At 33.4% G+C, this 12,634-nt stretch overlaps 1 long non-coding RNA gene across 3 annotated transcripts; it reads left to right on the top strand.

Moving 5' to 3' along the window:
• The first annotated feature begins 1,459 nt into the window (after window positions 1-1,459).
• On the top strand, window positions 1,460-9,419 carry LOC131067108 (uncharacterized). Of its 3 annotated transcripts, none has more exons than XR_009111777.2 (3): window positions 1,460-2,165; window positions 2,336-2,525; window positions 8,967-9,419. It is a non-coding gene; the product is annotated as an uncharacterized LOC131067108 (long non-coding RNA). The 3 variants fall into 3 exon arrangements; XR_009358496.1 differs by having other exon boundaries at window positions 1,461-2,165; window positions 2,341-2,525; XR_009358497.1 differs by having other exon boundaries at window positions 1,462-2,165; window positions 2,358-2,525.
• Window positions 9,420-12,634: the final 3,215 nt, after the last annotated feature.

Raw genomic sequence — 12,634 nt, 5'->3', positions numbered from 1 at the left:
CAATTCTATTTTAAATGGAGAATGTACACCAACAACTCTTTTTTGTAGAAGTTTAAACAATTGGCAAGCAATTTTATTGAGATGGGACACAAGATGTTACCGACTTGACTGGTTACTGCAGTATGACAAAAGCTTTTATGAACCACCACCATACGACATAGGAAGAGTTTGCAAGTAATATAGTACGAGATTCTTAATGCACAACGACTAGTGTCACAGTTGATTACTGGAGCAGGTAGGGTGCACCATAAAAGAATAGTTGAGTGGATGTGGTCAAATTAATATTATGTTCAAAGATTATCCTTACTATGCCGAATTACTGTACACATCCTATGACAGGAGGAGAGGATTGACATTCTTTAAACAACTTCATATAAACGTGGGTGGGCGACACTTGCTAGCTCATACAATGGAGGCAACCGCAACACCAATGGAGCTCATGTTTCAATTATTCAATTATTTCAATGTCACTTGTCTATTCAATGTCATTCTTCACAATTGATGTTTTGCAATTACTGATTCAATTATCTCAATGTCCCCTGAATTTTATTCTTCACAATCGATGTTTTGCAATTAGTATGCTTTGTCGATGATGTAGTTCTTTAAGCAATTTGCAGTTTGTGCAGTTTAAAATCATCCCAATTGATTGATTTCTTTCTATACATTTAATTATGTTTTTTAAAATAGGGTTATGTTTCATATTACTTTAAAAGTCATGTACAAAAACAATAAAGTTTGTAGTTAGTATTGTAATCATGCATTTTTTAAGTCGATTCTCAAGTGGGTTTGTCCCTTGCCAGCAAAGATACAGTAACCTATCAGTCAAACACATAGTACATTATAATTGTTAACCATGCAACTAATCACATCCATCCGTTTCTTCTAGCCAACGATCCGTTTGCAATGCGAATGAATCCATTTAGCTTAGAAAAATGGCGATCAAACATGCAAATTGGAACCATGTGAATGAATTCAGTTTGGCTTACAAAAACGATGATCAAACACACAATTCCAAGCACAATAGTCTTTGTTGTACTAAGTAGATGACAATGCTTGATTTTTTGATTTGTTTGAACACACAAGTCTTTGTAGAGAGATAATAATGGAGGGCTAGGATAACCCCAATCGTCTTACGATGGATAACCGATGATATAAACCTTCGATAGCAATTTTGAGGTTGTCCATTTCAAATAAGAGACGTCTTCGACGTAATTATAATATTCCATTAAAAAAGAAAGACCTATAAATAACTCCAACATAAATAAGAACCTCAAAACCATTTTAATTTTAATTTTGACATCCTAATCACTATACAAAGAAGACACTATCATTCCCAGAGTCACAACATGGAACACTAAACAGTAGCGACTCAACCATGATCCTACGTTAATATTAGCGCATAAGAAACTCAATCAAGCATAAATCAACCAAATTAGGCCCCACATCAACATTAGCGCGTAAGCATAAATCTCAGTTAAGCATGAACAACCCAAATTAAGTATTTTCAGAATTTCACATTAACTTAGGCATGGCTTGGGGTTCGGCTATCACTTATCGAAGCACGATGCTAAAAATGGAGAAGCGAGTGAATCCAGTGCCCTCTTGTGAATTCAAATGAAATCCTTGTGAGAGTCCAAATAGTCGTTATCAGAATGTTCAAAATATCTGAGACTAGAACGTAACGGGAAAAAGCAAAAAAATGAACGTTGTTATGGATGGCAGGAAAAAGCAAAAAAAGCATATCGGGGTTATATAAAACCATTTCGTCTTTCATTTACAACAAGTATTCTTCCTGTTAGTGTTTCGTTATGTTTCTGTTCTCTCTCTCTGTTATATTTTTTTTTCTCTGTCTTCTATAGGATCTCTTTGTTTGTTCAGGATTTTTCATCTTTTTGTTTGTTTTGTTTTCTCTAGGATTTTTGATCTTTCTGGTAAGGGTTTTGTTACAGCGTGCACGCTGGTCTGTATTTCCATTTTATTTTGGTTGGTTTCTCTGTGATTTTTTACCTTTTTTTGGGTTGGTTTTTCTGTGATTTTTTGCCAGTTTTTTTGGTTGGTTTCTCTGTTTTACATAGGAACAGGCTGAACAGGGGAAGATGCAGAGCAAAAGGAAGAGACAGGGCAAAAGGCAGCGATAACTGATAGAGGCAAAATCTTTGTTCTAGGTAATTCTTCTTACAGGTTATCCTAATTATAAGAAATTCTTCTAGTTTTAGATTGTTTTGATGTCAATTTTCGGTGACTACCTGTCCTTGTTTATGATGCTGCTACTTTGAATATAAATTAATTGCATTTGAAGAGCTTCCATTAATAATCTCTTTTTAAAACATCGTAGACTAGATAATGAATTTGTGCAGGAATATTTGGCAAGTGAGGAAGGATGGAGGAGTTGTGCTACAAGTTGATTCTGCTATTTTGGATTGAACGATAAAACCACCAAGGAGGGATGGAGGAACTGAGAGACAGGTTAAGAGGGACATTCTCATCTGCCTGAAATTGAAGGCTCTGCGCCAGTGTACATTCAGGTATGTCTATCTGCTATTTTTTTTCTTCCACCCACTAGCCATTCTTTACATTAGAAACTGTTTTTTATCTTATTTCCATATTCTAAATGAATTGAAACTGAGATTGAGAATTTTTTGCGCTTTAATATTCTTTCTCTTCTCTCCCCAATATTGGATTTAATTGAAATAAGGGTCAGGTTTTCACACTAAGCACGAACACACCGATGTATGGAAAAAAATAATGGGGATAGGGAAGACATGAACCGAAACTATATATTTCAGAATCACAGAATCAGTCATAGGAGCAAAATCACATTTCACAATAAATGCTAGATGTAAGGTCTTTAAACTTAGAGGATTAAACTTAGAGGACAGGCGTCACAATTTAGTGCCTACCAACATTATGAAAATATCTTAATTCTAGAATTTTATGGGGAGGCAGATCATAAGGGAATTAGGGTTCAATTTGATTAGAGATTTATAACATCCTATAAATCTAATTACAAAACAGGACCCACTTTAGCTACTAGTAAATGAATCCAACAAAAATACAAGCATAGGAGTTCTGATATCAAGTAGATGAGAAGTGTTGTTTCCAAAACCCATCCTAACTTAATTTTATCACATAGTAACGGTTCCACACACTATAATCTGCGCACAAATTTAATCACAATGAAGATTGTTCAAGCGAAATTTTCTATATAAATCTTTTGTATCTCATAAGTGTGTGGGAAGAGAGATTTTTATCTTAGTAATTGAACTACCAAATGGAATTAAAGTAGTGTTTTGGGTAACTACATACCATGGTCAACCATGGAACGCTTAATACAAGGATGCATAGGGTTTATGCAATATAAATATAGTAACTATGTTTCATCCAATTGTAATATGATCATTTAGAAGTCATGGTAATTTGCTATGCAGCTTCTAATGATGCTTTGATATACTCTTTGACCTACCTCAAATTTCCTACTAGCATGACCTTCATTCTCATCTTCTTCCTTCCTCACTGCACCACAGCTCACTGCACCACAGCTCAGTATTCCACCATAAGGAGTAGGAGGCTATTATTGATATATGTGAAACTAGCTTCATGTGGTCTCCTCCACTCTCTATCATTATATCACCATAAGGAGCAGGGGGTTATTATTGATCTATGTGGAGCAGGGGGTTATTATTGATCTATGTGAAACTAGCTTCATGTGGTCTCCTCCACTCTCTAATAGGGTGCACCATTCTACCATTTTACATGCCCTGCAGCATCCTCTTCGTACTCCTTAACTCACCTCTTCTTCCACCTCGTTTGTCCCTGTTTCCCTCCACTCTCTTCTCTTCCTATATATTAAATATGTGTCTTGACATATGGTAGTTGTACTCCCCAATTGACATATTATTCTCTTACACTAACAAGTTTACAACAAATATCTCACATTACTAGTCTTTCTTAGTCTAAACATGATTTCTTTGGACATAAAGATAGTGTTTACATTCTTCTTGCTATCATCACAAAAATAGAGTCTCTTAATTATAGATAGAAAAAATCAGTATGGGAGAATTACTTTAGTGTTGAGAAGCTCATCTTAGGAGTGCCCACAGTAGATGTGAAGGAGATATTGGCTTATCAATCACTATGGTATACCCTATTTTTTTCATACTTGTCCATACTTGTCTCGCCTCTCCATACTTGTCATTGACCCTAATTTGTCTCGCCTATCCATACTTGTCATTGACCCTAATTTTAATGCCCTGTTGTTTCGCAAGGATATGTCAGCCTTAGTGCATATATAGACCCCAAAAAAAATAAAAAACCAAAAAAATGGAAAAGAATGAAGCCCTAGCAAAGTAAAGTGAATTAATCCTTTGGTAAGTCATTGTAGATTCTATAGCACTCCTATAGTTCATCCCCATTCACTAGAAAATTTGTGGTCATATCCCCTCTTACAATTCCGTATAATCAATTTGAAAGCAACAAAAGATGTTCAATATAAAACTGAGAGTAGTACCTTCTTAACTGCCTCAGACATCGTTTTGCCATACTATCACTTCACTTTTCTTGTTCAAGTGCCCTAGTTGCTTATTTTATACCTCTTTCTCGTTTCCCTAATTCAGTCGCCTCCTGGAAATAACAGGCTGACAGGGATGCTATTTTATACCATGCCCTTTAGTGTTTGTAATCCTTCATCATATGCTATGAAAATTTAAAATTTAAAATCACCAAAAACAGGCTGACAGGGATATATTGCGCGTAAGTAATAACGGCTTTGGGTTAGCAAACGAAAGAGAATGAAAACCCAAAGGCAAACAAGCATTTACTACGCAAACATCAAATTAGTAAATTATTGAACCAGGAGGGAGATAAGGAGAACCACGATAATGAAGAACCCATTCAAGAGATTTGTATGATACTATGAAGTGTAATGCAATTGTCTTATCAGTGTAGACTTTATCTTATATTATATCGAGTACTTTTCTTTTCACACAAAGTCAAAGATAAATATTAACAAAATAAGGGTATTCAGGTCTGTTGTTATCGTAGGTACCACAGATCTTCTATATTTGTCAGTACTAATTTTCTTTGAAAATAAATCAATAGGAAATGAAATTTAGAACTCAAGGAAGAATACGAATATATACACTTATAGTATAAATACATAGGGAAAGATTTTGGTACCACACCTAAGCAACCTGTGGCATTTCTCGTTTAGAACAGAAGAACCAAGAGTCCATGATGAACAGCCGATACAATGTGACAGCATTCTTTCCAAAATGTCGCAAAGTTTCTGAGACAATTCATGTAAGAGAGTTAGTTATCTTGCCCTTGACAGGGCGTTTGACAGTGGGATTTTCTTTTGTGAACTTCAGTGAGAAGTTGTTTCTATATTCCTCCAAAAATGAATTCTATTGTAAGACACTGGCATGTGATCCTAAAGCAGTTCCTGGATCGAAGTGAAAGACTACACATATCAGGCCATTGGGTGCTTGCATATTCAGTGTCACAATTATTGGTTGAATATTAATTGACATTACAGTCTTCAATCTAAACAGATTAGCCTATTATGGCAGATCTCCACTAGACATTTTGTTGTAAAATATATTTCATTTTTTGGAATTGAGGAAGAAAAATGTTGGGATTTTAGGCTTCTAAACATTCCATTAAGACACTGAAAAAAAACAAATAAGCAACACCTTGCGTTTACCCTTTTTTTCAAACTAGAAACTAGTTCAAAGGAGAACATCAAGCTATAGAAGCAAAAAGGAAAACAGAATTCAACAAACAACAACATTATCTTTAATATATTAAGAATTGAGAACCAACCATGCTAATATCCATCCACACTAAATTAATAGAGAATGTTTTGGAGTTAGACTGTATATACTCGGACAATAGTGCCTCTCTAGTAGTGAAATTGCCTGGAAATAATGTGTTGAATCTATGAATTGTGAAAAGATAAGGAAATGAAATGTATAAAGGAATTCTACTTTCTCATTCACTTGATATACCTTTATTTGCTTTGCTCTTTCTATTGATTTGAGGTCTATATAATATATATATATAAATTAGAAGGATTACTGTTTCTTAGCAATTACAAAAAGTCTCCCTGTTCAACCCTCCCTTTATATCGTCATGCATGCTATGCACAATGAAAGAAACACACTGTCATGTCATGAACCTTCCCTGAGCATTCTCACTGAGGGTTAGGATTTGAGATATATAAGTTTGGGTGCTCTAATTAAGGGGAGGTAAAAGAATGAAAAAGAATATTATTGTGCCAGATTGAATGGATTATATCGTCATGCCTGCTATGCACACTGATAGAAACACGCTGTCATGTCATGAACCTTCCCTGAGCATTCTCACCGAGGGTTAGGATTTGAGATATATAAGTTTGGGTGCTCTAATTAATGGGAGGTAAAAGAATGAAAAAGAATATTATTGTGCCAGATTGAATGGATGTGTTAGCTCTATGCAAGGTAGAAGGATGTTTGGAATCAGCCTTGCATTCTAAAACCAAATATGCAGTTCCAGCTAGGTCAATGCAGATTAATTAAATCAATTGAGATAGAAGAAAAGCCACTACGTTTGGAGAAATAAACCACTTCAGAAATTGGTATGTTAATCTGCAACTTACCAGATGAGGTTTGCATCTTAAGTCGAGAAAATATATACAACTATTCATTTCTAGGATCTGCCTATCCTTCTTTCTTATCTTTTGTTGTTTCTGATAAACATGAAATCTTCAGAGTCCTTGATATGATTGAAATGTTTCTGGATAAACTTGTAAATTTTGGTTTGCAGATATGCTTTGATCATACTTCTTAATTTGAGTAAGAATCGAATCATGGTATTATCTGATAAGTCGATTCTTTTTTGAAAGTATTTCAATCACTCTGTTGATTTTCTTAATCATTTAGAATTTAGGGTGTGAAGCAGCTATCTTTCCTATAACCAAAGAAGAGTAATTGAAAATGCTATTTCATCATCATGCACACAGATATTAGAAAAATAGTAGATAATGCTTTATTACTAAATAGTAGAGGGTATTTGTCTGTGTTCGTATAGCTTGTATATGTTGTCTCTGGCTTGAATTTTTCATCTTATAATGGTAGTCCTTTTTTTTAAGAACAAATCATATGCAGAGACCAGCCTACTAAAATCTATACATGAAATAGCTACAAATTAAGTGGCATAGAATTAAAACCTATTCTAATTCACCTAAATAAAAAATAGGATTCGAAGAGATAAGCTTATGTAGTCTCCATAAGAGGTCTTGCAAAATGAAAAACTACCAATGAAAAACTACCTTAAATTGTTGCTGACAAAAAAAAGTTGTTATATCCAAAAGGTAAGTCAATAGAATTCTAGACCGCCAATTATCACATACATGCACAGATCCAGACACTAAGACTTGACAAGATGTCAAGATTTTTCTTCACAGACATGCACAGATCCAGACAGTAACGCTTGACAAGATGTCAAAAAGATTTTTTCACATACATGCACAGATCCAGACACCAACTCTTGAGAAGATGTCAAAAGATTTTTTTTGGTACACTGAAATGAACTTTTTACATGAGAAGAAGAAAACCCTTAGGATAGTTAGGATCTACTAAATGTCTTAGCTTAAGATACACAACCAGAATACCACAGAGGTCTTACTCAACTCTCCATACATCCAAATGAGTACAGTTCCTTTCTTTTATATTTCTTTCTTGAGAGTCTCACCTCATGAATTACAACTCTTACAATGGAAAATCTTATATATTCCATTCTAGATTTTCAGAAGCTTTTTCTTGACCCATTGTGTACATTCTTCTAATTTAGCACAGGAATTTTGGTGAGAATGAACCCATATCAGTAAGTAACAGTTAAATCATGTTTGTCAGATGATCTCCCTAGATTCATAGGGTTCGCGCCCATGGTCTTGGACTAACCAAATATTATATCTGGAGCCCATATCAGTAAGTACCAATTAAATCCTCTTTGTCAGATAATACTTTAATCGTAAACAGTAGAGGGGATTTGTCTGCATCGTATAGCTTCTGTATCTTTTCTTTGCCTTAAATATTCCATTGCCCATTCTTTGTTAAAGACGCTATTTACCATTCATTTTGTTTAAAACAACCATATTCTTTGGATTGCATCCTTCGAGTGTTAGAGAGCTTTTAACAACCAACACATTCTGATTTTGTTAGACGCTGTTTACTATTCATTTTGTTTAGAACAACCATATTCTTTGGATTGCATCCTTTGAGCGTTAAAGAGATTTAACAACCAACACATTCTGATTTAGTTTGTATCCAAACCTTAATAGAAACAAAAGCATATGATGTTTACCAACATGCCGAGTCTGCTAACCGAATTGAGCTTGCATAAGCAGAACTTTCTTTGCATTATGTATTTCTATCGTAACCCTCGGCTCTGAGTGGCTTAATTTACAATGCTCTTTTTCTTGCCTAGTTATGTGCAGCCTCTTGTACTGAACATTGACCACGATCTGCATACCCAGAAACAATACCCAGAAACAATCTTTTTTGGATTTTGGGTTGGTTTTGCTGTATTTATATTCGATTAGAATGGGTTTTACATGGCCATAAATGGTTCAAGATAGGGTTTTTGGAGGTCATCCCTGTAATTCCTTTTAGGCATGGGATTGTATTATAAGTTTTTGCTGGCAAATTATTCCATATGGCAAAAATGCAGATGCCACTATGGTCCAATAGCCCCTATTTAATTGGTAACAGACTATAATTGGGAGTCTTTAAATTCAAATGGTTTTCTATTTATGTGATTTCTAGTTTGTTTGTTTTTTTGAATCTTTCAGCTTCTTAAATTTAATTTTCTAGATCGATTATAGATTTATTTTCATTATTTATATATATCTCCCGATGTTTTTTTAATCTTTCAGCTTCTTCCATTATGGGAATTGATGTATGGCTAAATTGGTATTGACTGGGTGGCAGGGATAAACAATTCAAGCAGATAGTGCAAGCTCACAAACCACTCACAGCAACCTCCTCAACGTAAAGTATTGGATCCTGATGCAAATTTCCAACATGTTGGAGGCAAAATCATTGCAGCTATACCTAGTTGTTCTTGGAACATGTTGCTGAGAAGTTGGTTAACAAGATTGCAAAGAAAGCTAAACAACTTTGTCTATTAGTTGTTTTCAATATTGATTTAGAAAGCTAAACAACTTTGTCAATTAGTTGTTTTGAATATTGATTTAGAGCAGCAAGGGATGGGATTAGGTATTTTACCATTTTTTAGTCATTTCTTGGTCAATTACATTGACTTGGTATGGTAGCTTTGTAACATGTACAAATACAATGATTAATAAAAGAAAGTTATTGAAAGGGGTTAAAACCCCTTTTAGAGACTGAAAGGAATGGTCATTGGCCATGACCATTCTTTAAGGTCTGTATTTTTCTTACAGCTTAAAGAATGGTCAATTGGCCAAGGCCATTCTTTAAGGTCTGTATCATGTGTCTCTTGCATTTTTGAATTTTTTTTTTGCTTCATGTTTTATTTTATTTAAGTATTTATTAATTCTGATCTTAACATTAAAGTTACAAATCATAATCTTAAAACCATTCACAATGGACAGTCATAAATTATCATAATGAAAACAACATTTACAAGGCAATCATGAACTCACTTTTTGAATGCATTTCACATGACATAACCATGCCACTATTATAATAAAACTTACATTTGGACTTGTCACATATTAACATTGATCATAATGGACTAATCATAAATTACCCTTATATAAACAACATTTAAAAGACAGACATAAACTCACTTTAAATTAATGCAGATCAAGTGACATAATTGTGTCTACATAAAAATTTTAAATGTATGTTTTGACCCATCACATATTTGAGGATAATCTCTTGCACATCACTAAAGACATTGCCCTATTTTACTATCACATACATGACTATAATCTTTCGCACATCACTAAAAACATTGCCCTATTTTACCATCACATATTAACATTATTGCAATTACACAATGTTTTGCTTGTAATCTTTATAAACTATGACAACATTACATGTAACATAGTTTTCATCATCATCATTATTAAGTTTTATGTTCTTTTTAATAAAAAAAGAATGTGAATAACTTTTTAATAAAAAAAAATGTATGTTGTATTTTGTATAATGTTGTGTAGTGTTGTTTTGTGTAATGTTGTGTTGTGTTGTTTTGTGTAAAGTTGTGTTGTATTGTGTAAATGTTATGTTGTGTTGTGTTGTGTTGTGCTGTTTTGTGTAAAGTTGTGTTGTATTGTGTAAATGTTATGTTGTGTTGTTTTGTGGTTGTCTTAGGTCAATTAGGAAAGGCCATTGAGCTTCCACCTTCACGTGGTTGGCCTTGTCAGTAAAGAATATTCTTGAAGCCAAGAGAAGCTTATTACAAAAGTCATCATTTAATTATAGTGATATTTTATAAATTTAAATTAGTTCATATTAAATGCACTATAAAATTCTAAAATTAAAGAAAATCTGGTTTACAAAGGTAAAATTAGGAAAAAAATAAACTACCAAATTGAGTATTATTTTTCTAGTTGTTATAATTGAATAATTTTACAAATGCTCTCAATTTGGAGTTTTTCCAAGGAAAACAATTTATTAAAAATGCTTCTTATAAGATAATTTATTGCATAATAATTTTCATTCCAATTTCAAATTTTATTTTAAAGCCCAAGAAACATAAAAATATTTGATTTTAGAATAATGAAAAAATTATATTAGATTTTTTATAAGTATTGGGAATACACTAACGTTAGATTATTTTTTAATGCACTTATAGAGAAATTTATATGCTTTTCACTTTTTCTATTTTTTGTTGAAATGAGGTGACTAACTTGGGCTCCTAAAGGTGTTTTTCATCACTACTTCGATCATAATTTAGTTGCTAGAGTAGAGGTGAAAGATTTAGAGGCAATTGACCAAGAGTTAAAATTATATTGTATTCATTTAGATTATGGGGGAGACCTAGATAGAATTGTAGGCACAATCAATCATGACCGGTGATGCTATCGTGACAAGCTCTCGCCAATCGAGTTAGGCCCCCAACCTGCCTCTTAGCCTTATTGAATTTACCTTTATTTGCCCTATTTCTTATATAATTTTGAGGGGCTAAGGTCTGATTATAGTGTTACCTCATTGAATTAATATCATTTTTAGAGGGATGGTTTTACTTCTTTACATTTTGGTGAACTTGACTTGTTGAACTACTCTTAACTCTCTCCCCTAGGATTGTGCCATATTTTTAATTTCATTCGATTAGATACTTATGAAATTTTAAATTCTATGATATACGTGGTTCTTATTATTTCATTGACTTAATATATCTATTTAATCTTGTCGCCCATATGCCAAAATATTAACTAGTTTCTAACCTTCCATTTAGGAGACCTAGGTTTAACTCAACAATGTCTATGAACTAAATCGATGTAATCATTATTAAAAAAATTTAACACTGCAATTTACCTAGATTAAGAAGATTACTTTGATCATTATCCTCGCATTGCAACCATCTTCCCCACAATCCAAACCTTTCTCTTTAATCATTTACTACAAAATTCTATCTCCTACATTACAAAATTCTATCTCCTACATTTTCTGTTCTTAATACCATTGCCCTTCTTTTAACCTCAAAAAATTGTTATTCTCATATTCAATATAACTCCATTATTCTCTCTTTCACATCCCACACTATATGTCAATTCATCATCTTTCATTCTCCTTCTTTAATGCTCCCTCTTTAGTTTAAATTTCTAAGCTAGCCATCCCTCATCTGCAAGCAATACAAATACGGCTAATTACCTAATCTCCAAGAAGTAAAGAGGAGATGTACTGGTAAGATAAAAAATACAATTTACTTATAACATTAGCTTCACATATCCTTTCCCTATAGATATTTTTTTGTAGTGAACTCTTAGCCTGTTTAGTTTGCCACCGAATCTTATGATTTATGAAAAAACTGTGCAACATCACCCTTATTTGTGTCATTAGGATCGTTAGTGTAGATATTCACATCCTCCTACACAATGACTGCAACCATTGATCACCACTTTCTTCCTCTAATCATGCTTTAACTTCAATTTTTAAGACTCCAATGCATGGGAGAGTCGAAATCGTAATCTTTTATGATGTTCTGACGTCATTTAAAATCCTCCAGGGTTCTTCACAAGCCAAAAGTGATTTGTTATTCCCTAAAATACAAAGCAATAACCTCCATTAAAAATTGTAGTGAATCGAAGCTATACTTCATACAAACACTACAATCTACTCACAATAAATGAAAAACATATCTAAGAAGTATTAGAGCTTTGGAGATGTTATATTCATGAGCTTGAGACAATTGTTTTTCAGCTTTTGAAATCGAATATAGGCTGAAAGTTTGTTTTCATTCTCAGGTGTGACATGATAAATGTTTCAACTATTCAAAGGTTCTTGTCTAGTGTTTCATTCCTTTGAATACGAATTTCACTTCTACTGGCTCCTTTTGCTCATGGTTAGGGTGTTCAACCTTTTCCAACACAATTTGTACATCTATGGCATGGAATTTTAAACCTTGTGGGCATTGCTTTGAAGCATTGATAGTGATTTCCTTCATGTCC

Source organism: Cryptomeria japonica, chromosome 7 (assembly GCF_030272615.1).
Source record: "Cryptomeria japonica chromosome 7, Sugi_1.0, whole genome shotgun sequence".
Lineage (NCBI taxonomy): Eukaryota > Viridiplantae > Streptophyta > Pinopsida > Cupressales > Cupressaceae > Cryptomeria > Cryptomeria japonica.
The sequence above is the reverse complement of the archived record's forward strand: the minus strand, read 5'-3'. Positions and strand labels throughout refer to the sequence as shown.